Raw genomic sequence first — 25,885 nt, forward strand, 5'->3', positions numbered from 1 at the left:
TATATATATATATATATATATATATATATATATATATATATATATATACATATATATACATACATATATATATATATATATATACATATATATATATATATATACATACAGTGCACAGCATATATAAGAAAACCCCTCACAAATCTCTCATTTAAATGAATATTTTGTACAGGAAGCTTCACAGTATTATATTTGTGCACATACATTGAATTGGTCAGTACTAAACCCAATTCTGGAGATAATCGAACAAAATGACTTATGTATTGGCCCAAAATTCAAGAGAAACAGAAAAAATTATAAATTTAGTTGAAATTTTGATTTGTAAATTTCTTCCCCAATATTTTGCATGAATTGAAATTTATTATCTTTCTATTTCTGAAGATGTTACTAAAATATTATTTAAATAAATCCGATTGTTCAAATGCACCAAAATATGAATGATATTTACTGAGAAATTGATTAAAAAAATATTCATTTTCGAAATGAGGTGTACTCAGTTATGTTGAGCACATATATATTGAGTGCAGTATATATAGTGAGTTCAAATTACAATAGTGCATATAAGTTTTAAAGTAAAAAAAAAAAAAATTAAGAAAATAAACATAAATAAATACATTGTGACCCTTTAAGAGTTTAACATTCTGATGGCCAGTGGCAGAAAGCTTCTACAGAAGCTGTACTGCATTTATTGCTGTGTACCTCTTCCCAGAAGTTAATGGGAAGAATAGTCCCTGGTGGGGGTGAGTAGCACCCTTTAGAATATTTCTGGTCCGGGATAAGCGTTCACTGTGGTGCAATATCCTGAATGTAGGGGAGGGTAGTCCTGGTAATCCTCTCCGCTAACCTCACCTTCCAGTCAGAAGCTGTTGACAGTAGTGTTGACAGGCTGGTATCCTAATAAGTCAAGTGTTTCTGATTAATGACAATATTTAATCTAGTCATAGAATGGAACAGAAGATATAAAATATCTAATATTTAAAACTATTTCAATATGCAAATGATCACATTTCTTAGATTCTCTCAGAAGTTACTCAGCTACGGTGACTGAATAAGTCACTTTTCTATATATAGAGCATTTCATAAACAGATAAAATACTGTTGACGGAAGTAGTATTTTATATGAAGATTATTTAAAATATATTTATATATATTTTTAAATCAAATATCTTAAAGCTTAACTAGACTTGCTAGATCTGATGTAACATTTATCTAAAATCCCTTAGAGATAAATATGGACTAAAATGTCAGATGCTAAAATGATTGTGTCTGGGTGTTGTGACGAGGGCGCATTGGTCTCTGTCTCAGTGAAAACAGATGAAGAAAGTCTTCATGTATAGACAGAAAGTGATTTGTATAAACTAGGTTTTCTGTAATTCATGGACTATATATTTGTGCATGTCTTTGAAGCTAGGATTTATTAAAATCTAGCACAAAAGATCTAATAAAGAATATATGGACTTAATTTGGGTTGTATGATAAACCTCGGATTATCAATGAGAAACAAGCTGAATAACATGTCGTCTTTCATGGAGTTTGATTCCATGCAGTTCATTCCTGGAACACCAGGGGAGCTGTTTCATTAATTATCAGACCCTTCAATCTAATCCTGATAATAAACAACATTTTTAACGAAGTGTGATGCTGTTATGACATCAAAAGTAAGAAATATTTTACTATTTGTGGCATTGGTCCTGATACTCCCAGTTACATACGTTAAGACACTTAAACAATCAAACTGTAATATTTATTAATTACAAATATCTGATAAAGCTTTTTTATTATTATTTTATTATTATTATTTTTTTACATTTCTAGAATAGATGTGCATCTTGGTGTTTTCATTTAGCATTATTTTTAATGGAATTTTCTAAATTGTGCTCATTAAAAGGATAGAAAACATAACAGATGCCTGTTGAATGTAGGGAATTAATAATTCCAGGAGTCAATTGTAGCCGGTAACAGCTGATTTATCACTGTCTCGTGGGTGGGTCTGATATTTCTTGGATAATAATGATGTTTTGCATCAGCACTTGGACCTGAGAATCATATGGATTGTCCATTCTGTCTTTGTGCATGTCTACAGAGCCTCCCCAAGAATGGCAGTATAGGAATTAAACATGAATGCAGCTGCTAAACAGGTGAAGCTTGTTTGCGTGTGTGTGTGTGTGTGTGTGTGTGTGTGTGTGTGTGTGTGTGTGTGTGAGAGAGAGAGAAAGAGAGAGAAGGAGAAGGAGAGAGATGGAGCTGTCTGCTGTTTGTCCTGCAGGAGGGAATAAATCAGAGCAGCCTGGCGATGAAACTTTAATGAAGAAACAGAAACAGACTCACTCACTCCAGCCTTATCATAGCCATCTTTCTTACAGCCTGATTTAATCACTCCTTTTGACCATCCTTGTTTCTTCTGTCTTTCTCTGGACATTAGTAAAACAGGTTTAAAAAATTATGACAGAAGTTCTACAATTAACTTAAGAGTATCTTTTTTGTTACAATTATGACTGGAAACCCCAGTCAGTAGCAGGAACATAATTCTGGTTTCTAGTTGGTCCAGGCCAGTCTACAGAACCCTTGAGAAGTTGGTGCTAAAGCATTGGTTATTTTGCTAGAATATCCACCTATTTCCTTACAAATATACTGCATTATAGATTATAGCAGGCACCTCCAGTTTGGATAAACTATATGGCAGACAGAATTATGAAATGTAGAGCTTTTACTACAACCAAATCATATTTTGTTTAAACCGTTTCAACCATGAATTGATTTTGCTACACTAGTTAGCCATAGTTGTTAAACGGTGGTTACAAAAATGGTCAAGCTCAATTCCCTCTTGATTGTTTTATTTTTTATGCTCAAACAGTATGAAAAAGACAACATGCAGCATGTATAGTGCTCTCTTCTCCTGATTATATGAATCATTTCCTTGGCATGAACTAGCAATCTTTTGTTTTGTCCCCAAATTCAAAATAAATGCTTCTTGCAGGGGCTCAATTCAGAAAGGAGGTTAAGTGAAAGCTCTGAGTATGGTAACTCTGAAATAAAGGGAAACTCTGGGTTTTCCATTTCAGAATGGGAGGTATGTCAAATCTGAGAAAACAGAGTAAGCCAAGCCTGATTCTAAAGGGGAGGTAGCTTATACTCAGAGTTGCATGGTACTTAACCGCAGGTTTTCTTCAGTAACCCGAATTTGTGTCACTCCTCTACTTTTTTTAATTGAAAGAATAATTAATTCATTCCTGCATGCTGCAAAAATTTTTTAAAACTCTTAAATCAACAAAAATTGAGTGCATTTTAATTAAATAAAATTATGCAAATGCAAAAACAGGAGAGTTTGGAATATCAATTACCATCATTTTTATTAGAAATCAATTCTAATGTGATATGAGATAGAAAACGTGAGTAGAGCGAGCTATAAACTGGTCATCCGTGTCCAACACATTAATGTCTACACCAGTGGAGCTGTTCAGTTTGTACTGTATGTTCTATATAACCTTGTATGAAATTTGAGGGTGGAGCTGCTTTAAAAAGTGTCATTGCTAAATCGGTATATCTGATTTAAATTTAGAATTAATATAATATAATAATTTATAAAAATATATAATCTTGTACTCTTGCATCTTGTTAATATACAACTCCAAGCTGCAAACATCCACCACTATAAATAGCTAAAGATCTGTTACTTTAACTTGGTAATGTCTTATGCTAGATCTAGAGCTATTTGCACTTACACTTTAAATAAGAACTGACTTGTGGATAAGAAAGTCAAGTCAGGATAAGATAAGCATAACTTTTTATTATTATTTGATATTGTCTGCCATGCATTGGGATACCATACGAGTTAAATATCCTTTAGTTAGTTGTCTTCTGTGATATTATAAAAGTGATAAAAATTAATCTTGTATTGTGCAGATTACTTTTTGTCAGCTCCTGTTGCCATGATGAATAATAATATCAAAGCTCAACCGATCTTGGCGTTCCAGTATGCGCTTAACTCAAACTTAACCCTCGTATAAAAACGTCTTGCTTATGTTTACAGGTAAAAATGATAAATTATTGGTCTGCAGTTGGTGGAATGCCGATTTCTTTCCCAGGACATTTTGTAAACTTTATTTACAACAAAGAATTGAAACTATGCAGATACTAACAGTCCATTGAAAACCCACCTTATTCTAGCTCTGCAGTGCTGCGATCTGTAGAATGGATGGAAAATTAGCCGAAAGATGGAGAAATGGAGGTGGTTCATTCCGTTGTGTTGACCCCTGATAAATAAAGTCATTAAGCCGAAGGAAAATGGAGAAATGGGCAACAGGTGTTTTTGCACACGGTTTTCTGACTGAGGTGATTACGAAAGTGTGCAGTTAGTGGAGAAAGTCATTTGTTTTTAACATGCAACCTAAATGTGGTCCAGCGACGCATGATCGACAATATTTACGAAATAGTCGAATGCCCCTGTTTTCTATCTACTGTTTATAGACATAAACTACATGATTCTCAAATGACTCACTCTTTTGCATCGGAACTTTTCATTGAGTGGAGCTGGAAGCATGAATGACTCGCTTACAAACTGATTCGCTCGCGGTTTTTTGTCATTAAACATGGCCTATTAATAAAAACATACGAACACAATGGACAAGTCAACTGATATATTAAGTGGATCTTCATCGAACGAAAGAATACCTGCACTGTGACATTGGACAGCGATGAAGAAACACCAGCACGTAAACCTTATGAAGAACTCGACGCTGCAGGTAAGGTAAGAAGTAGTCTATACAAAAAATATCAGCGTTGAATCTGTAAAGAGCATGAATACAATTATATGCAAGTGCAATTTGAAATATTTTTACAGAAAATAACTCAAATGACAAAACAGAATACAGGGAAATACAGACTTAAAATAAAAGTAACAAAGCAATATAAATTTACTAGAAGAAGCATGAGATTTTCATAAATTTCTATCAGTTTGCTATAAAAAATAATAATAACAAGCATAGCTTATAGCAGAAAGTCAGTTTTGGATTTAAAAGGTTTTAGTTTGGGGATGAAAAGACTGCACCAGCTCATTGCTGAAAAGGGTGTTTTTAAACCACATCAGTTGGTTATATTGGAGGAACAAAACTATGACACTGAATCGAATGAAACTTGCATAATTTATTTATTATTGCTGTTGGAAATGATTCATTATTGTCACATTTTGAGCTGTACCAACCAGTCATACCAGAAAAATACTTTTACAATACTAGACTGAAAGAGAAGGAGAGAGAAAACTGCCGAACGACTTGTTTTTTTGGTTGGCCAAACTGAACCAGGATATTTAGGGTAAAAAATCTTGCCTACGTTGATGTTTGTTCTTATCATTTCCAGTCAAGTAGGTGAAATATTAGGTTTATATCTTAATTATTACACCTTATATGTATCTTTTACCACCTATATAGTATGGCGTGTGTCATTACAGCACAAGTAATGGATTTTAGGACACAAGAACCTCACTCCCAGATAGGTATGCAATGATTTACCGGTTTCACTATTAACCGCGATTTAATTCGTCATGGTTAATTAATCGTAAAGGTTTCTCAACACCGTGTTTTTGCACAGAACAAAACTGCAGCAACTAAACAAAGTTATGCCAACTGTGCACTAGTTTGTAAACTGAGATGAATAACTGTGCACACTGGACTAACTATGAGTAAAGCTATTAATTAAGGCAAACTTGTTCAAGTTTGTTATTTTCAAAAGAGGGAAGCGCACGCAATGCAACGCATCCACGCTTTTCAGACGCAAGATATGATAGGGGGATTTTGTGACCACGGGAACTGCATACGGCTAAAGTTTGAGGAAGAAGCAATGGAAAGTACACAGGTTTGCAATCCCACTTAAACTTACTTACAAATAATGGCGCCGATTAGAGCGATCATGTGGCGAGTGTTGATCCACCAGCTGAGATCAATCGAGTGTTTTCGGAAACAGTGCTGAATGACTCAAGCCTGTTTCACACAGCAAGTGTGAGCAGTGCATGTTTTTTTGGTGTCTATGGTAACAGATTAGAGCTTTCAAACTGCAAGCAGAAGCAGCTTGAACGTCACTGAAGCAGCAGTGTCGTGATCGTTTTAGCTCTGGATCTGTTTTTGCCGCGCTGCACACGCTCAATTAACATTCGTTCATTTATTTTCTTGTCGGCTTAGTCCCTTTATTAATCTGGGGTCGCCACAGCGGAATGAACCGCCAACTTATCCAGCAGGTTTTTACGCAGCGGATGCCCTTCCAGCCGCAACCCATCTATGGGAAACATCCACACACACATTTACACACACACCCATACATTTCGGACAATTTAGCCTACCCAATTCACCTGTACCACATGTCTTTGGACTGTGGGGGAAACCAGAGCACCCGGAGGAAACCCACGCAAAGGCAGGGAGAACATGCAAACTCCACACAGAAACGCCAACTGAGCCGATGTTCGAACCAGCGACCCAGCGACCTTCTTGCTGTGAGGCGACAGCACTACCTACTGCGCCACTGCCTCGCCTGCTCAATTAACAATGCATTGATAATGACCAAAAACACATTGAATGACAGTAAAAAGTAGCAATTTTACCCAATAAATGCATAATTATATTTACTCATTTTTATATAGTCAATCAAATGAACTTTTAACATGTCAACAAATATTTATTTAGGCCTGAACTACAAAACCAAATTTAAAATCATTTTAGTTTTAAACTAGTGGGGTTTTAAAATCAATTAATGCAAATAACAAACAACAACAACAAATTTGATAATTTGATTAACAAACAAAATTGATAATCGTTGCATCCCTACTCCCAGAGGAGCCTTGATCTCTATAGATTTATTCATATCATATATACTCTGATTTGCAATAAACTGTAAGCGCTCATCCTACTAGTAAAGAAGAAAATCATGTGAATATTTTCATGTGGCAGCTCGTTGATACCCTGTTACTTATGGATAAGCTGGTTCATTTATTTGATCTGCTCCCTCTGCATCCGTGCTCAGTGTCTCCACTTTTGTACTGGAGACAGAATATTATGAAATGCATATTTTCAGCTTTAAAGACACACGAACACCATTTATAAAAATGCCTACACATTCGTTTATTTTATTCAGAGTGTTTGTAAGTTTTTGTTTTTAAAGGTATTACTATGAAACCACTTTATGGTCTGCTTTTTCTGTGGTGATTTACATTGGTTTACATTGTGCGCTGCTGACTGAGCTTGTCTGAAAACATGGCAGGATGTAACTTGCCATGATTTAGATTCCAATTTTTTATAAAATTAAGTTTGACTAAATACATTCTTTTCTGATTACTAACTCTTACTCATATGATTAATTAGGAGTATATTATCTGTGCCGTCAATTTAAATATTCATAGTAAAACCATTGCTAATTTTCTTAATGCTTATATATATATATATATATATATATATATATATATATATATATATATATATATATATATATGATTCCATCTGCCTAGCTGTTATGTTGTCCTATTTATATCTTCTTTCTTTTTTTTTTCTTTTTTTTTTAAAGAAGACATGTAATCTTGATGCATGTATTGTGACTTGATGTCTTCTATTTAATTACGGTGCCCTAAAATGCTGCCTAGGAGCCCCATTAGGTATTGGAACAGAGCTAACTTATTCTGCAGGCTACAGGGGCTCTCTGGATAACAAGTGTCTGACAGCTCACTACTGGAATCCTACATTCCTGATAGCAAAATTCACATCGCAGACATCTGAGGATTCAGTACATAACCATGTAGTGAAATATTAATGCAGGCGCATGAGCAGAATAAGGCAGACAATGTCAGTAATAAGCAAGTATGTCCAGGCAGATACGCCATGGCTATTCGTAAATCACAGCTTTGAATTCCTGCTTCATTTGAAGCTGATAAATATCAATGTCTCACAGGCTTAATCATAACGGAGAGAGCTCTACCATGACCTGCTCTGCTTGTAATATCCCGCTTTTTATCAGGGAGGTCCATCACGCTGTCATTCATTCGGTGTGTGTGGCTCTACATGAACTGAAAGCCAATGTGTGTGTCTTTCTGTGAGAATAACTAGGTTTGTATGGATATGTGCATGTGTTTCAGTGCATGCAGGTATTTAATAGTGTTAGCCGTGACTGATAACTCAACCTTATTATGACCCTCTGTTCAGCTTTTGTTGCTTGGCAGCAGAAGATCCTCTGGGATCTATTGAAGTAAACCATAATGGTGCAGGGGTGTGTGTGTGCGTGCGCATCATAGTGGAGACATTCAATTTATTTCTGTTGTTTTAATACCAAGCTAATTATATTTTGAGGGTTATATCATAGCCCTCACACAAACCTTTCTAAATTTTTATATTTCATTAAGACATTATTTACTACATTTATTAAGCTGTTTTCCTTTTGGCTGTTCACCCTTAATGTAGGTGATTTTCAGGTTTTGCTATCATTGTGGGAGCATTTGGCTCTATTAAATGGCAGAAATTAAACACTTGAGGCCAAGGGGGTGTCAAGAGAAAAGAAAGAGAGGGCAAGGGGTTAATAGGTTGTATTAATCTTTTTAGCTGTTTGTATTTATTAATGAAACTCATAAAAAAAAAGAAAACTCTTTCTTTATTTTTCTGTAGTAGTTATAATAGTCAATTCAACAGTAATTACTGTCTTTCTATCTTTGTCTATCAGTATCTGTATGCATTTCTCCAAAAACTGTTAAACTTGTATATTAAAGGTCACCTATTTAACCCTTTCTTTCAAGATTTAAGATAAGTTTTTTTTGTCTCCTGAATTCTTGATCACATTTGATGATTGAGAATTACAGTGAGCTGAACAGATATTTTAATCCCAATTGCTTTGTACACATCCTGTCTTATTAATATATTATATGCGTTACTACTGAGACATGTTAATACATGTCTGTCAATTAATTTGGTGGGATGGGAAACCGCACTCCTACTTCATGTTGTGGTGGGCCTCAAAATTGAAGAGATTTAGATCAAATTGTCATGAATAAACTAAAAAAAGACCCCGAGATGAAGGCATTAAGGCAGTGGATTTTTATATTTATGTAGAAAGTAATATTTAAAAATATATATTTAAATTTTTTTTCTTTTTCATTTGTAAAGATATTTGCATATTTCTTTAAATCCTGCATGTTTAAGCAATGTGTAAACAAGGTGCACAACTAACACACTATGTGCTGAATTTTAGACCTGCTTTAAGCTGGTCTATTGAACAGTCTATTTTAGTTCCTCAAAACAGCAACCCACCAACATTGCGCCATTTCACCGTTTTTCTAGACTGAAACATCCATGAGTCCAAAAAGTGGTGCAAATCGATTTGCAATTTAAACAGCAAGGCAGAAAACGAGAAAATTAGGGTTGCTTTGGTCTGAAAATAGGAACACTTAGTGGAAACACGTCTTGCGCCTTGTTGCGCAGTGTATAATAGTGCCCATTGTCTTTATATCAACCCAGTATGACTGTGGACACACCTAAACACAGTTCTGTCCAAACAACTTACAAAAGATGATTTTCATCATAGGTACCGTTTATTAAAAAACTTTCTTCAGTATCAAATTGGCATATTAAAGGATCATGTGCATCTTTAGTGTGAATGAGAAAAAAAATTAATTAACAGTAGACTTTTTTTGACAACACTACTATATAATATGTTATTGACAAAAAACAAAAAAGCATAACCTACAAAAGTAGTGTACAAAACTATGCACATTTATACAATTTATAATTATAACTGTATATTATTTTAATTTTTACTAGTTGTTGTATTATAAATTATATTAAATATCAGCTTATTGTTCAAAGGGTAATATTTAAAATGTTTTGAATATATATTAAATATCAACACAATAAAGTGTAAATGATATAATTAAATTTAAATAATATAAAGCAAATAATATAAATATATAAATAATACATAAATAAATATAAATTATTCTTTGAAAAACAGTGTACTGTACAAAGTTATCATGTGTTTATATGAAATACAAAAAGCAAATAATATAATTTTACAAATTTAATGAAATAATGAAACAACTAATGTACATAAAATCAAAATGATTACTTGAATTACATTTTAGCATACTGAAATAATTAAATATATATAAATTATACATTATAATTATACATTAACAAAATAAAAAGTATTTTTTTACTGGTTTATTGAAATACATTCATTCATTCCCTTTATTCATCAGGGGTCGCCACAGCGGAATGAACTGCCAACTTATCCAGCATATGTTTCACACAGCAGATGCCCTTCCAGCTGCAACCAAGTACTGGGAAATACTCATACACACTCATTGACACACATACACTACGGCCAATTAAGTTTATTTGTTCACCTATACCACATGTTTTTGGACTTGTGGGGGAAACTGGAGCCCCCGGAAGAAACCCAAGCGAACAGAGGGAGAACATGCAAACTCCACACAGAAATATCAAGTGACCCAGCTGTGACTCGATCCAGCGGCCTTGTGACCAGGTGATAGTGCTAACCACTGAGCCACCGTGCCGCCTATTGAAATTTACATTCTTAAGTTAATAGTTAAGTTATTAGTAAGTTAAAATCCCTCTTCTCTATATATCAGTATATAATGGTTGTCTTTGGTACAGTATATATTACTGTGGCTACTCACTGAGTTGTAGCCAGTGTCAACAAGTCCTGCTCTCCACTACAGAATGATTATGATTGTACATTTGCAGTCATTCCATCACAAAGTTTGCCACACAAAGTTTCCCCTCCCCTGTGTCTGACTCCTCTCTTTTGTTAATTTGATCAGCTGCTCTTGCTATCTCCCTCGTTACTTCCTGTCCCCATGAGCCCCCATTCATCATCTGCGAGTCCCCCAGTCCCAGCGGAGACCACTGGCAACCCTGAAGCATAGAGAAAAAGAGAGGGAGAAGGACAGGAAGTAAACAGCAAGCTATATGACAGAAAGAACAACAGGGTTTCTGTGTCCGCCGCTTAAACAGGGCCATCACTGGAGCACAGCAGCACACAGCGGACGAGTGCAGGAAAAATGAACGCTGTAGAACAAGGGCCCTGGAGATAGAGAGGGGCAGTAATGAAGAGACCAACGGGGGATAGGAAAAGAAGAATCTCCTCCTCAGTTCTTAAAGTGTGTGTGATCTCTGAGAGAGTGGTCAGGCATATGTGTGTGTGTATGTGAGAGAGAGATGCAGTATTAGAGGATCTTTGAAGTAGGGGGCGTTTGAAGCCTCTGCTAGCCTTCAGCTGTTATATAGCATTCACAAGGAAAATAATCCTCACAGTACACTATGTAGGGGAGGGTACAAGTGTTTGCAGATTGCTAAAAAGGAAATGTGGTGGTGTCTTTTAATGTAAGACTCGATATATGTCCTAGAACTAACAAAATCATGAATATACAGTATTTATGAAGTGTGTTTAATTGGTTTCTGGCTACTGTAGTTTAATCTCACTATATATTAAATAAGAACGCGTCTTAAATATTAATAACTGCTTTAATATTTCATATTATTTAAAAATATTAATCCCACCAAGCTGGACTTTGCATGATCCCTGAAGGTGTCTTGTAGTATTTGGCTTTCAGACATCAGTACTAGATTTTTAAGTATTATAGGTTGTGAGATGTAGTTATTGTGGATCAAATTTGTTGGTCCAACTCATCCCAAACTTGATCAAATGGATCGAGATCTGTGAACTTCGGAGAAAACGGAAACACTGTCATTTTCCTTAAGCTATTCCTGAATAATGTATGCAGCATGGCAGGGTGCTTCATATTGCTGAAAAAAGCTTACACCAGGGAAAGCCATTTTAAAGAGTGTACTTGATCTTCAACAAATCTTTGGTGGGTAGCATGTATCAAGTTGCATGTATATCCATATGAAGGGCTGGACTGAGTGAAGGGCTGGGCGATATGACAAAAAGCTCATATCATGATACAAGTCGTCTCCTATCCGATAACGATGAACTTGAAGAATCCCCCCTTCCATCCCTACACCCCCTCTTTTTCCTTGATAGAGTGGCCCAGCAGCCTAGTGGTTATCACTGTTGCCTCAGAGCACTGTTGCCAACTATTACCAATGAAAAATAGCCAAAACCTGCCCTAAAAGTAGCTAAAAGTTGCCAGATGACATCATACACTAATTTGCATATCAGTGACATAATCACGTACAATGTAAAAAATGCAGGCTTTAGCTTATTTTAAATAAGTAATTTATTTATATATATTTTTTTACAGATTTATTTTTGGGCTTTATTATATAGGACAGTATTGAGACAGTTTCCCCCGGGTTTTCCGGTTTCCTCCCATAGTCCAAAGACATGCAACATAGATGAATTGACCAAGTCAAATTGGCACCATTAATGAGCTATTAATCAGCAACTCTTAATTGCCATTATCCATAAATAAGCAGGGGAGTTTTCGAGACCTACCTGAGCTCAAACTCCCCTCTCACCTTAAAAATGGGAGGGAACTCTGGGCTCAAGGATCTTATGAGCTCAGGGACCAATTTTGTATCTTTTTATAAGATGTAAAAGAAGTCTGATGTCTCTGATGTCCTTAGAGTGTGTATGTAAAAATTCAGCTCAAAATACCAAATTACAGTTCAAGTCAATAATGATTATTATAATTTCTGGACATTCTGGGAATTGGCAATTTTCCCTCAACTTGGTTGTGGTATTACATTGGTGCTCCTACCAAATTTCCACTAGTTTTTCCTACATTTCTTGTGTCTAAAAAAGACCCAAAAAAGCTCTTTCTCAACCGAAGCCATGCTTGTTGATATTGTGGTCTATACCTTCGCAACTCCTCCCTTAACTTCCCGCTGGCTTGGATGCTGCTCTCTTATTGGCTGTTGGTAATCGCTAATGTTATTTTCAATCAGAACACATTTCACATGGCATGATTTTGAATCGCCGACTGGTCCAGATATTTAGCCTGCCAAATATCTCACGGGTGTCAGCGACTCATCTGCGATTCACTCAGATCGCATCGTTGATTTTATCTTTGATCTGTGTGATTGTTACTTCCGTGAACGAGCACTGATTTGCCTGTGATTTCGGATATTTGTCTGTGATTTCTCAAAATCTGGGCTAAAATTGTGCAGCCTGAACTTGCCATTAGTGGATGACATTATCTTCCGCAGGTTCAGTTTCACTAATGGGTAGAACTTATCCCCCCTCTGATGACATGTACAAAGGGAGAACATCAATCAAAGTGTTCCTGCAGACTGTTGTCATGAAATGCAATTATAAAAGATAGAATCAATTAACTTTTACTATTAGAGGCTGACTATATTCACACACTGTGGCAACACAAGTGTTCAAACACCTTATAAAAGTGATTTTTTTGCATAATAGGTCCTAGGGGTAGGCGATAAATTCGGAATCTGTATTTAATGTCCGAACACCATTGTTAATATCGATTAAAAAATTTGGTATGAAGTTTCAGTATTAATAATAAATGTGAATTCTTTTATAGAATATACACATTTCAATAATAATGGTAGACTAATTACCTCAAATACAGCACACCCGAACAGTGCTTTTTGCTCTTATAGTAGTCTGAATGACTACACAAGCAAAAAAGAGTGCTGTAGAGCAGCAGTGAGAAGATTGTAATTAAAAAAGGATATTAGGATGTCGACAGAGTGGCTTTTTGGTTTCTTTTCTTGTGCATCCCAGCCACTAGCACCCCATCTGAAAGAGTTTTTAGCATGGGGGTAGTATAGTCATTTAACTACGTAATTTGTGATGTTGCAATATGTATTTGAATGATGATAGCTGGTTCCTTCACTTGAAATCTCAGATTTTATTATCATAATTTGTTTTGTTTAGAGAGTTTGAGGTTTACTGTATCATTATTATTGACACCTTACAGACATTGATCTACCTTCACCATTGCACACAATTTGTAACCTTTTATTTATCAAGTTTAAGAGTTTTTTAACACTTATGCTTATTATATTATAAAAAGATGGGAAATTTAGTGTAAATATTTTTGTTTTGGACTAATAAAACAATTCGCCTTAGTAATGTTGGTCAATACTCCTAAATGTATTGTTAAAAAATATTCAATAATTATCAATATCGAATGATATGAAACATGATATTGTGATCATTTTTTTGCTATATGACCCACCCTTAATACGTCCCCTTTACTATTGGACAACCTACATTAAGTATTGGACATACTACATTTATGATGAGTAAAAAAATGTTGTCTATGAGTTTAATCTTTTAGCGATACATTTTCTTTCATAAAGCATTTTGACCAAGTCATGATTCATCTGATAAACACCTGACAGTTCAGGTCATTAATGATTATTATGATTTCTGGACATGTAAGAAAATGTGACAAAAATTGTCATGTACTACAATGGCTCCTGTATCCCATGTAGGTCGAAAGTGGAGGTAGTAAAAAAAAGAGCACACGATTATGATAAATGCAAGTGAAATAAGACATGAATGATGTTATTAGAGGGGTTTCTACAGAGCGCTGGATGAGCACTGAAGGGCCTCATATTTATATTAAGGTATGTGATTCAAGAAGAATGACTATAAATCTGGCTGCTAGAAAGGTGCTTCATCTTACTGCTGCCTCTTTCTCTCTCTCAGCAAAACTGCCCCGATAAAAAAGATTTGCCACATGCCCTTAAACAAACACAAATGCAAATATGTCATGCAAGTTTCGCAAAACCTCACAGGTTCATTATTTGCTTCCATTTTCAATATTTTGCCGTCAAAACTCAGGTTGTGATAGATGACTGCACTTTCATTACAGTTTTGGAAATCATTTGTTGTGAAATGAATCAGCTAATTTATGGGAAGTTCATGCAGAGTTTGTGTCCTAGTTTAACGTCACCTGCAGGCTCTACAACAGTAGGTTTCAGCGGAAGTTCAGCGTACTAATGATCAGTCTTTTCACTCAAATGTGTGATTTTTCCAGGCAGGTTCCCAGGCAAATGTAGAGGTGTTCGTGATGCTTGAAACTTACAAGAATGTTGTTTATGATCACCTAAACTTCATACTAGGGGTGGTAGGATATTATTTATAAATCTGGGTCAATCTCATGTTGCCTAAGCATAAGTTTAACCATGTCCAAACAATTTTAACCTAGGGTCATTGGATAATTGTGCCTCTTCCTAGTGTTGTGCCGATAGACGATAGTAACGTGTATCGACGATAGGCAAAGATATCAACTAGAGTTGAGACCTATGACGATTTTTAAGGCGATATTTAGTTGGTTTTGCATTAATGCAGTATTTTACACATTTTAATTACATTATTGAATAAAATGAATAGCAGTATTGTTTTTAATCACCATCATTAATAATAAATGAACTCTAAATAATTCGACAACTTCAGCTGTCAACATCACTTGACCGACACTTTCGGACTGTAGTCATGTACTCGCAATTTCACATAAATCAGCATGCAAAAAATAGATTATTTTCATTACTCTCTTGCACTCTCTCACTCTCTCTCTCAACAGCAGTTAACGCACATGCTGCAGGTGAGGGCACTACAATACACAGCCACATGTCCTTCATTCATTCATTCATTCATTCATTCATTCATTCTCTTGTCGGCTTAGTCCCTTTATTAATCCGGGGTTGCTACAGCGGAATGAAGCACCAACTTATCTAGCAATTTTTTGTTTCACGCAGCGGATGCCCTTCCAGCTGCAACCCATCTCTGGGAAACGTCCACACACACATTCACACACACACTTATACACTACGGACAATTTAGCCTACCCAATTCACCTGTACAGCATGTCTTTGGACTGTGGGGAAAACCGGAGCACCCGGAAGAAACCCATGTGAACGCAGGGAGAACATGCAAACTCCACACAGAAGCGCCAACTGAGCCGAGGCTCGAGCCAGCGACCTTCTTGCTGTGAGGTGACAGCACTACCTACTGCGCCACTGCTTTGCCCACAGCCACATATCATCATAGCAAATTAATTTGCAACTTTGTTGCACAGAAATAATAGGCTAAATAACAGCATTTATTTACCAAACAAGTTAAATTATACGATTTGTAAAAATGAAACAACCGAAAAAGAAAATGAAAGAACAAAGAACTAGAACCAGCTTAAATGTCATGGAATAAAAGGTGTTGTGTGAATGCACAATCATTGGTCATTTCAGACTCCTTTATAAGAGCACTTCCGCAAGATTCTCTCTTGCTTTCGCAAAATAAGTAATTTATCTTTTATTTGTTATTAATAGCCTATTTAAGTTTTTTTTTATATATTTATATATATTTATATATATATATATATATATATATATATATATATATATATATAGTCAGACTGATTCAAGATTAACCATGGCTTATGTTGGTATTTTAAAGAAACATTGGTCGTACTACGATTTTGTCCATCGAGAAATGTTTGGATCAATTTTGTTTTTTATTATATTTGGCGAAAATAAATGGTATTTTATCTGACAGATATTGCAATTTGATTTGTGATTTAATTATAGAAAGTCAAGGTTCAGCTCAGTATTCTCAATAGTGTGCAGGACATTATCCATATTAAAAGAGAACAGCGTAACATAAGCTGTAGACCCTCCAATACTTTGTAGATACCTCTTCATCAATAGATGGTTATCTTTAGTTCTGCCTACATTCTAGAAAAACTTCTCAAAAGATATCGATAACTTATTCTAACATTTACAATCACATCTTCTTTTTAAATATCCACTAATCCAACTGAGCCATTATCTTGTGCCAACAGTTTCCAGTTAGAACATAAAGAAACTAATCTCATCTTTTAAATGATGACTTATGATGACAAAACACAATCTAATGATCACAAATGCTACACAAAATATTTACATAATCAACTAAAGGTGTCAGGACTGATAACCAGCATTTAAAATATTGCACAGCACACGTTCAAGGACAAATACTTTGAACTTGTTAACATTTTCTTCACACAGCAACGGTTGCCAGCAAGTGGCATTACAAAATAAAGTGCAGTACACAAATATTGGTGCTGGAGGAGGTCTGATTTATTCCCTTGTGTTCCACTATGAAGCTTTTTTTGTTTTGTTAGGTGTTTATCAGTTCAGTTTCCTTTTATTTTTGTCATTCAAAATATCACAATAAAATTGTAACGCAGAACGAAATTACGTCACAACAGACCCAAAAAGAACATAAAAAACATCTCTATACAAACACTATAAAATCCTAACATGATAAGCAAGTTTTTAATCTCATAAAAATATAGTTATATAAGATATAACCTATTTAAATAAAAAATCTCTAAAGAGAATAACTTATTACTTAAATACCCATTTCACCAGTTGTTATGATAGTTGTAACATTAACAATTTATGCTACTTTAATTATTTATTGATCTATTATTTCACACTAGCTATCAGTAGTGTTTAAGAAATGGTATTATTTAAAAGTCTTATAATGACAGGATAAAACTATAAACTGCACTGATTTACTCCTCAGGCTTCTGTAACGCCTGCCTGATGGCATGAACCTGAGCATGCTATGGCCAGGGTGGGTTGGATCCCTTAAAATGCTATTTGCCCTAGACAGACGACGTCGTTGATAAAGTTCCTCGACAGATGTCATTTTGACTCCAACAGACCTTTCAGCTGACTTTATGATCCTCTGATGATTTATGATTTTGAAGTCAAAATATGAAACAATCCCACATTACCAAAGTACTTTTTTTGTATTGATTTGCCTAATTATCACTCCTTCTTTATAGTTGCCATAATCTCACTTAGTTTTTTAATGGTGGGTGTTTCTGCAGTTGGTTAGGGAACTGCATATTTTTCATATTTCATCCACATTACAGCCTCAAGTGATTAGTTAATTGCACCGTTTCAAAGCACTATTCGATTTCAATTTATCATTAATTAAAAATATATGTGCAGAGATTAATAATTTATAAAAAATGCTGCAATATTCAAATATTCTATTTTAAGGTGACTTTAAACTCCCGAGATACCAAACCACTGTTTTATAAGTGCCAAAAAAAAAGAAAGAAAGAAAGAAAGAAAAGAAACTCTTGTAATTCCCAACATAACAGAACATTAAACACTAACAAGATTCTCATCTTCCTGAAGAAAACACGTGCTGTTTTTTCGACTTCTTGAAAAACACGCTGTGAAGTTACATTAAATGCCAACAAACAGCTATTCATGAAGTTAGTACAATGATATTAAGTAAAAGTGGAGTAGACTGTGCAGTACACAAAGTTAAATTGTGTTGGATATTGTGGCAGCAGCCATTTAAAAGTCTCTTTTTGGAGTTGAGTTCATGGAAGAATTATAGAAAATTTATAAAGAATCAGCAGGTTTTTTTACAATAATATCCCCTCCATGCTTCTCAAAGAAAATGCATGTTTGATGTCATCATGCTTTGCTTTTTCTACATTCCTTAGAGCCTCACTTTCCTCCCATTTGAAGATCTCTCCCAGTCTGTCTTTAAATGGATGCTTGTTCTGCATGAGTGCAGTTACTTGAGGTCTTACTCAGTCTGGTGTCTTTTAAATGCTCCTCTGGGGCTCTGAGATCCTTCTGCAGCTTTTATCTTCTCGTCTCGATGTCCTGGATGTGTTTAAAAGAGATCACACATGAAATCCTTTTAGCTATTCACGCATGCAGTTTACACAGAGGAATGAGTAGATTTAAACTGCAAGTTGAAAAGGTATGCATGTTGGACACACACAAGGAGTTAAGTTGTTTATGTTCGCTAATTAGTGTGCTTGTAGCTTGGTTTGGGTGGAAATACTTAGGTTGAGTCCTGAAAGACTAGTACATTCAAATGTGCTAGGGATAATGTAATTCAGAACTTCTGGGAAATGTACAGAATACAAATTTCAGAACATTTTCCACTTTATCTCAGTTTGTTTATGTGTGAACGGTAATAATACATATGAAGTGAATATGAAGTTAAGTGTGATTTTTTAAACTATTTATATCCATTTTAAACTGAATAAAAATAGTAGATCTTCACTCAGATCAGTTCTCCTTTTTTCATTAGACACACGCTAAAGTTTGAAGTCAAAGCAGGGCATCTATTCTGCCTGTGTTTGAAGTAAATTCCTTGAACTTCAATAGGAATACAATATATCATTAAAGCTGCAAGCAGCGATGATAGGGACCTCGCACCCGGGCTCACCGCCGCCCGGTGGCCTCAGGATGACAGAAATCAGTGAACAATAATATCTTAAGCTGATATATATAAAAAACTTGAGAAAATCACAGATTTATGCCAAACTTCCTTCTGTCAGTAGGTGGCGCTAGGACTGTGACTCAATATTGCAATGTAGATTTGTTCAGGAGATAAATTTAATCAACCATGTGAAGTTTCAGGCTGATTGGACATTGTGTGGTTAAGTTATAAGGACTTCCTGTTTCATGGCGAAGCGTTGAGGTTTGTCATGCCACCACATACACGCCCCTCTGCGAAAACTCTAGATCTTCATATTATATCATCGCTTGAGCTTTCAGATACACAACCAACCAAATTTGGTGCTGATATGAAAACATTTGTGGAATGAGTATATTACTTTGTAAATCATGACATTTTCTGTGGCCAGCAGGTGGCGCTGTAACTGTATCTGGATATCGGCATGTAAACTTGTTCTGGTCTGGACTTATATTAAACATGTGAATTTTGAGGCAGATCGGATAATGCATGCCTGAGTTATAATGACTTCCGGTTTTGTGGCGAATCGTTAAAGTTTGCGAGGCCGCCACGGACACGCCCATCGACAAAACCTCTAAAGCTTCGCAATTTAACATCGACAAGGCCTTTAGATAACAAAACCCAATTTTGGTGTCGATAGCATAAAATCCCTAGGAGGAGTTTGTTAAGATACAAAGCCTGGAAATGGCAAAAATGCCACTTATTTGCCGCAGGAAGTTAAAAATATCCGACTTCCTGTTGGGTTTGAGTTATGGCTCCAAGAGACTTTTTCGTATGTTTTGGCATGTTTAAGGTGTGTGCCAATTTTCGTGCATGTGCATGATTCGTAGATCAGGGGCTCGTCCGTTTAATTTTTATAGGTGGCGCTGTCGAGTCATTTTGCCATGCCCACTTCATTATTGTTATGAGGATGTGTTCAAGAGATGACGTTTATCAACCATGTGAAGTTTCAGGCAGAGCTGACATTGTGTGCTTGAGTTATAAGGACTTCCTGTTCCATGGCGAAGCTTTGAGGTTTGTCATGCCGCCACGGACACGCCCCTTTGCGAAAACTCTAGATCTTCACAATATATCATCGCTAGGGCTTTCAGATAAAACAACCCAAATTTGGTGCTGATACGAAAAAATTTGTGGGAGGAGTTTGTTATGATGTAAAACATGTAATTTCCTGTGGCCAGCAGGTGGCGCTATAACTGTATCTGGATATCGGCATGTAAACGTTTTCAGGTCAGGGCTCTTATCAAACGTGTGAATTTTGAGGCAGATCGGATAATGCATGCCTGAGTTATAACGACTTCCTGTTTTGTGGCGAATCGTCAAAGTTTGCGAGGCCGCCACGGACACGCCCATCGACGAAAACTCTAAAGCTTCGCAATTTAACATCGCCAAGGCCTTTAGATGACAAAACCCCATTTTGGTGTCGATCGGATAAAATCCCTAGGAGGAGTTCGTTAAAATACAACGCCTGGAAATGGCAAAAATGCCACTTTTTCGTCGCAGGAAGTCAAAAATATCCAACTTCCTGTTGGGTTTGAGATATGGCTCCAAGAGACTTTTTTGTATGTTTTGGCATGTTTGAGGTGTGGGCCAATTTTCGTGCATGTGCGTGATTCGTGGATCGGGGGCTTGTCCGTTTAATTTTTCTAGGTGGCGCTGTCGAGTCATTTTGCCACGCCCACTTCCGAAGCCCATAACAAACGTAAATTTTCGCTACTTCTGAGGCGTGTGCAAAGTTGCGTGAGTTTTCGGGCATGTTTAGCCCCTCAAAACCGCGATTCATTCCGCGGAAGAAGAAGAAGAATAATTAAAGCTGCAAGCAGCGATGATAGGGACCTCGCACCCGGGCTCACCGCCACCCGGTGGCCTCAGGATGACAGAGAACAGCGAACAGTAATAATTTAAGCCGATATATTTAAAAAATCTGAAAAAATCACAGATTTATGCCAAACCTCCTCCTCTCAGCAGGTGGCGCTATGACTGTGACTCAAGATTGGCATGTAGATGTCACCAGGAGAGGAATCTTATCAACCATGTGAAGTTTCAGGCAGATCGAACATTGTTTAGCTGAGTTATAAGCCAAACTGCCTTTTGTCAGCAGGTGGCGCTACGACAGACTCAATGTTGTTATGTGGATGTGTTCAGGAGAGGACTTTTATCAACCATGTGAACTTTCAGGCAGATCGGACTTTGTGTGGTTGAGTTATAATGCAAACTACCATCTGCCAGCAGGTGGCGCTATAACTGTGACTTAAGATTGGCATGTAGATGCCTTCAGTAATGGAATTTAATCAACCATGTGAAGTTTCAGGCAGATCGGATGTTGTTTGGCTGAGTTATAAGCCTATCTACCTTCTGCCAGCAGGTGGCGTTATGACTGACTCATTACTGTTTTGGGGATGTGTTCAGAAGAGGACTTTTATGAGCCATGTGAAGTTTCAGGCTGATCTGACTTTGTGTGGTTGAAATATAAGGACTTCCTGTTCCACGGCGAAGTGTTGAGGTTTGTCATGCCGCCACGGACACGCCCCTCTGCAAAAACTCTAGATCTTGACAATATATCATCACTTAAGCTTTCAGATAACAACCCACCAAACTTGGTGCTGATACAAAAAAAAATAGTGGGAGGAGTTTATTACTCTGTAAATCATGACATTTCCTGTGGCCAGCAGGTGGCGCTTTAACTGTATCTGGATATTGGCATGTAAACGTGTTCTGGTCTGGACTCTTATTAAACATGTGAATTTTGAGGCAGATCGGATAATGCATGCCTAAGTTATAATGACTTCCGGTTTTGTGGCGAATCGTCAAAGTTTGCGGGGCCGCCATGGACACGCCCATCGACAAAAACTATAAAGCTCCGCAATTTAACATCGCCAAGGCCTTTAGATGACAAAACCCAATTTTGGTGTCGATAGCATAAAATCCCTAGGAGGAGTTCGTTAAGATACAACGCCAGGAAATGGCAAAAATGCCACTTATTTGCAGCAGGAAGTTAAAAATATCCGACTTCCTGTTGGGTTTGAGATATGGCTCCAAGAGACTTTTTCGTATGTTTTGGCGTGTTTGAGGTGTGTGCCAATTTTCACGCATGTGCGTGATTCGTAGATCAGGGGCTCGTCCGTTATATTTTTCTAGGTGGCGCTGTCGAGTCATTTTGCCACGCCCACTTCAATATTGTTATGTGGATGTGTTCAAGAGATGACGTATATCAACCATATGAAGTTTTAGGCTGATCAGACTTTGTGTGGTTGAGTTATGAGGACTTCCCGTTCCTTGGCGAAGCGTTGAGGTTTGTCATGCCGCCACGGACACGCCCCTCTGCAAAAACTCTAAATCTTTACAAAATATCACCGATAGAGCTTTCAGATGACACCACTCAATTTTGGTGCTGATACCATAAAATTTGTGGGAGGAGTTTGTTACAGTGTAAAACATGTCATTTCCTGTGGCCAGTAGGTGGCGCTATTTCTGTATCTGGATATTGGCATGTAATCGTGTTCAGGTCAGGACTCTTATCAAACGTGTGAATTTTGACGCAGATCGGATAATGCATGCCTGAGTTATAACGACTTCCTGTTTTGTGGCGAATCGTCAAAGTTTGCGAGGCCGCCACGGACACGCCCATCGACGAAAACTCTAAAGCTTCGCAATTTAACATCGCCAAGGCCTTTAGATGACAAAACCCAATTTTGGTGTCGATCGGATAAAATCCCTAGGAGGAGTTCGTTAAAATACAACGCCTGGAAATGGCAAAAACGCCACTTTTTCGCCGCAGGAAGTCAAAAATATCCGACTTCCTGTTGGGTTTGAGATATGGCTCCAAGAGACTTTTTCGTATGTTTTGGCATGTTTGAGGTGTGTGCCAATTTTCGTGCATGTGTGTGATTCGTGGATCGGGGGCTCGTCCGTTTAATTTTTCTAGGTGGCGCTGTCGAGTCATTTTGCCACGCCCACTTCCGAGACCCATATCAACCTGCTATTTACACCGGGTTTGGTGTGTGTGCAAATTTTCATGAGTTTTCGGGCATGTTTAGACCCTCAAAAGTGCCCCGATAGGGGGCGGAATAATAATAATAATTAAAGCTGCAAGCAGCGATGATAGGGACCTCGCACCCGGGCTCACCGCCACCCGGTGGCCTCAGGATGACAGAGAACAGCGAACAGTAATAATTTAAGCCGATATGTTTAAAAAATCGGAGAAAATCACCGATTTATGCCAAACCTCCTCCTCTCAGCAGGTAGCGCTATGACTGTGACTCAAGATTGGCATGTAGATGTCACCAGGAGAGGAATCTTATCAACCATGTGAAGTTTCAGGCAGATCGAACATTGTTTAGCTGAGTTATAAGCCAAACTGCCTTTTGTCAGCAGGTGGCGCTACGACAGACTCAATGTTGATATGTAGATGTGTTCAGGAGAGGACTTTTATCAACCATGTGAACTTTCAGGCAGATCGGACTTTGTGTGGTTGAGTTATAATGCAAACTACCATCTGCCAGCAGGTGGCGCTATAACTGTGACTTAAGATTGGCATGTAGATGCCTTCAGTAATGGAATTTAATCAACCATGTGAAGTTTCAGGCAGATCGGATGTTGTTTGGCTGAGTTATAAGCCTATCTACCTTCTGCCAGCAGGTGGCGTTATGACTGACTCATTACTGTTTTGGGGATGTGTTCAGAAGAGGACTTTTATGAGCCATGTGAAGTTTCAGGCTGATCTGACTTTGTGTGGTTGAGATATAAGGACTTCCTGTTCCACGGCGAAGTGTTGAGGTTTGTCATGCCGCCACGGACACGCCCCTCTGCAAAAACTCTAGATCTTGACAATATATCATCACTTAAGCTTTCAGATAACAACCAACCAAATTTGGTGCTGATATGAAAAAAATTGTGGGAGGAGTTTATTACTCTGTAAATCATGACATTTCCTGTGGCCAGCAGGTGGCGCTATAACTGTATCTGGATATTGGCATGTAAACTTGTTCTGGTCTGGACTCTTATTAAACATGTGAATTTTGAGGCAGATCAGATAATGCATGCCTAAGTTATAATGACTTCCGGTTTTGTGGCGAATCGTCAAAGTTTGCGGGGCCGCCATGGACACGCCCATCGACAAAAACTATAAAGCTCCGCAATTTAACATCGCCAAGGCCTTTAGATGACAAAACCCAATTTTGGTGTCGATAGCATAAAATGCCTAGGAGGAGTTCGTTAAGATACAACGCCAGGAAATGGCAAAAATGCCACTTATTTGCAGCAGGAAGTTAAAAATATCCGACTTCCTGTTGGGTTTGAGATATGGCTCCAAGAGACTTTTTCGTATGTTTTGGCGTGTTTGAGGTGTGTGCCAATTTTCACGCATGTGCGTGATTCGTAGATCAGGGGCTCGTCCGTTATATTTTTCTAGGTGGCGCTGTCGAGTCATTTTGCCACGCCCACTTCAATATTGTTATGTGGATGTGTTCAAGAGATGACGTATATCAACCATATGAAGTTTCAGGCTGATCAGACTTTGTGTGGTTGAGTTATGAGGACTTCCCGTTCCTTGGCGAAGCGTTGAGGTTTGTCATGCCGCCACGGACACGCCCCTCTGCAAAAACTCTAGATCTTTACAAAATATCACCGATAGAGCTTTCAGATGACACCACTCAATTTTGGTGCTGATACCATAAAATTTGTGGGAGGAGTTTGTTACAGTGTAAAACATGTCATTTCCTGTGGCCAGTAGGTGGCGCTATTTCTGTATCTGGATATTGGCATGTAAACGTGTTCAGGTCAGGACTCTTATCAAACGTGTGAATTTTGAGGCAGATCGGATAATGCATGCCTGAGTTATAACGACTTCCTATTTTGTGGCGAATCGTCAAAGTTTGCGAGGCCGCCACGGACACGCCCATCGACGAAAACTCTAAAGCTTCGCAATTTAACATCGCCAAGGCCTTTAGATGACAAAACTTAATTTTGGTGTCGATCGGATAAAATCCCTAGGAGGAGTTCGTTAAAATACAACACCTGGAAATGGCAAAAACGCCACTTTTTCGCCGCAGGAAGTCAAAAATATCCGACTTCCTGTTGGGTTTGAGATATGGCTCCAAGAGACTTTTTCGTATGTTTTGGTGTGTTTGAGGTGCGTGCCAATTTTCGTGCATGTGTGTGATTCGTGGATCGGGGGCTCGTCCGTTTAATTTTTCTAGGTGGCGCTGTCGAGTCATTTTGCCACGCCCACTTCCGAGACCCATATCAAACTGCTATTTACACCGGGTTTGGTGTGTGTGCAAATTTTCGTGAGTTTTCGGGCATGTTTAGACCCTCAAATGTGCCCCGATAGGGGGCGGAATAATAATAATAATAATAATAATAATAATAATAATAATAATAAAAAACGGAGCAATTCCAATAGGGCCTACGCACCGTTTCGGTGCTCGGTCCCTAATAATAAACGGAGCAATTCCAATAGGGCCTACGCACCGTTTCGGTGCTCGGTCCCTAAATATGGTATCATTATAATAAACTCATGCATATTAATCTCAGCTACAAGGGTATATCAAAACAGAACCTCTCTCTCCATTAAAAATGCATACAACGAATAGTTAGAATATGGGAAAAAGATTGATTAGCAGCTTTTGCGAGTCAATATCGTATAAAATTCACACTTTTACCCAAAGTTACCTTTTTACATTTTTTTTGA

General features: G+C 37.3%; 1 protein-coding gene across 14 annotated transcripts in view; it reads left to right on the forward strand.

Annotated features, from left to right (window-relative positions):
* The first annotated feature begins 3,979 nt into the window (after positions 1-3,979).
* The window catches only part of grid1a (glutamate receptor, ionotropic, delta 1a), a 492,444-nt gene continuing 470,538 nt past the window's right edge, over positions 3,980-25,885 (forward strand). For 5 of the 14 annotated variants that reach the window (XM_073928584.1, XM_073928580.1, XM_073928582.1 and 2 more), the window contains exon 1: positions 4,231-4,747. The gene's annotated coding sequence lies outside the window, so the exon portion shown is untranslated. Of the gene's footprint in view, positions 4,748-10,219; positions 10,298-25,885 lie in introns of all 14 variants that reach the window. The other 9 variants (XM_073928587.1, XM_073928578.1, XM_073928586.1 and 6 more) reach the window with 7 other exon arrangements.

This window comes from Danio rerio, chromosome 17, assembly GCF_049306965.1.
Source record: "Danio rerio strain Tuebingen ecotype United States chromosome 17, GRCz12tu, whole genome shotgun sequence".
Lineage (NCBI taxonomy): Eukaryota > Metazoa > Chordata > Actinopteri > Cypriniformes > Danionidae > Danio > Danio rerio.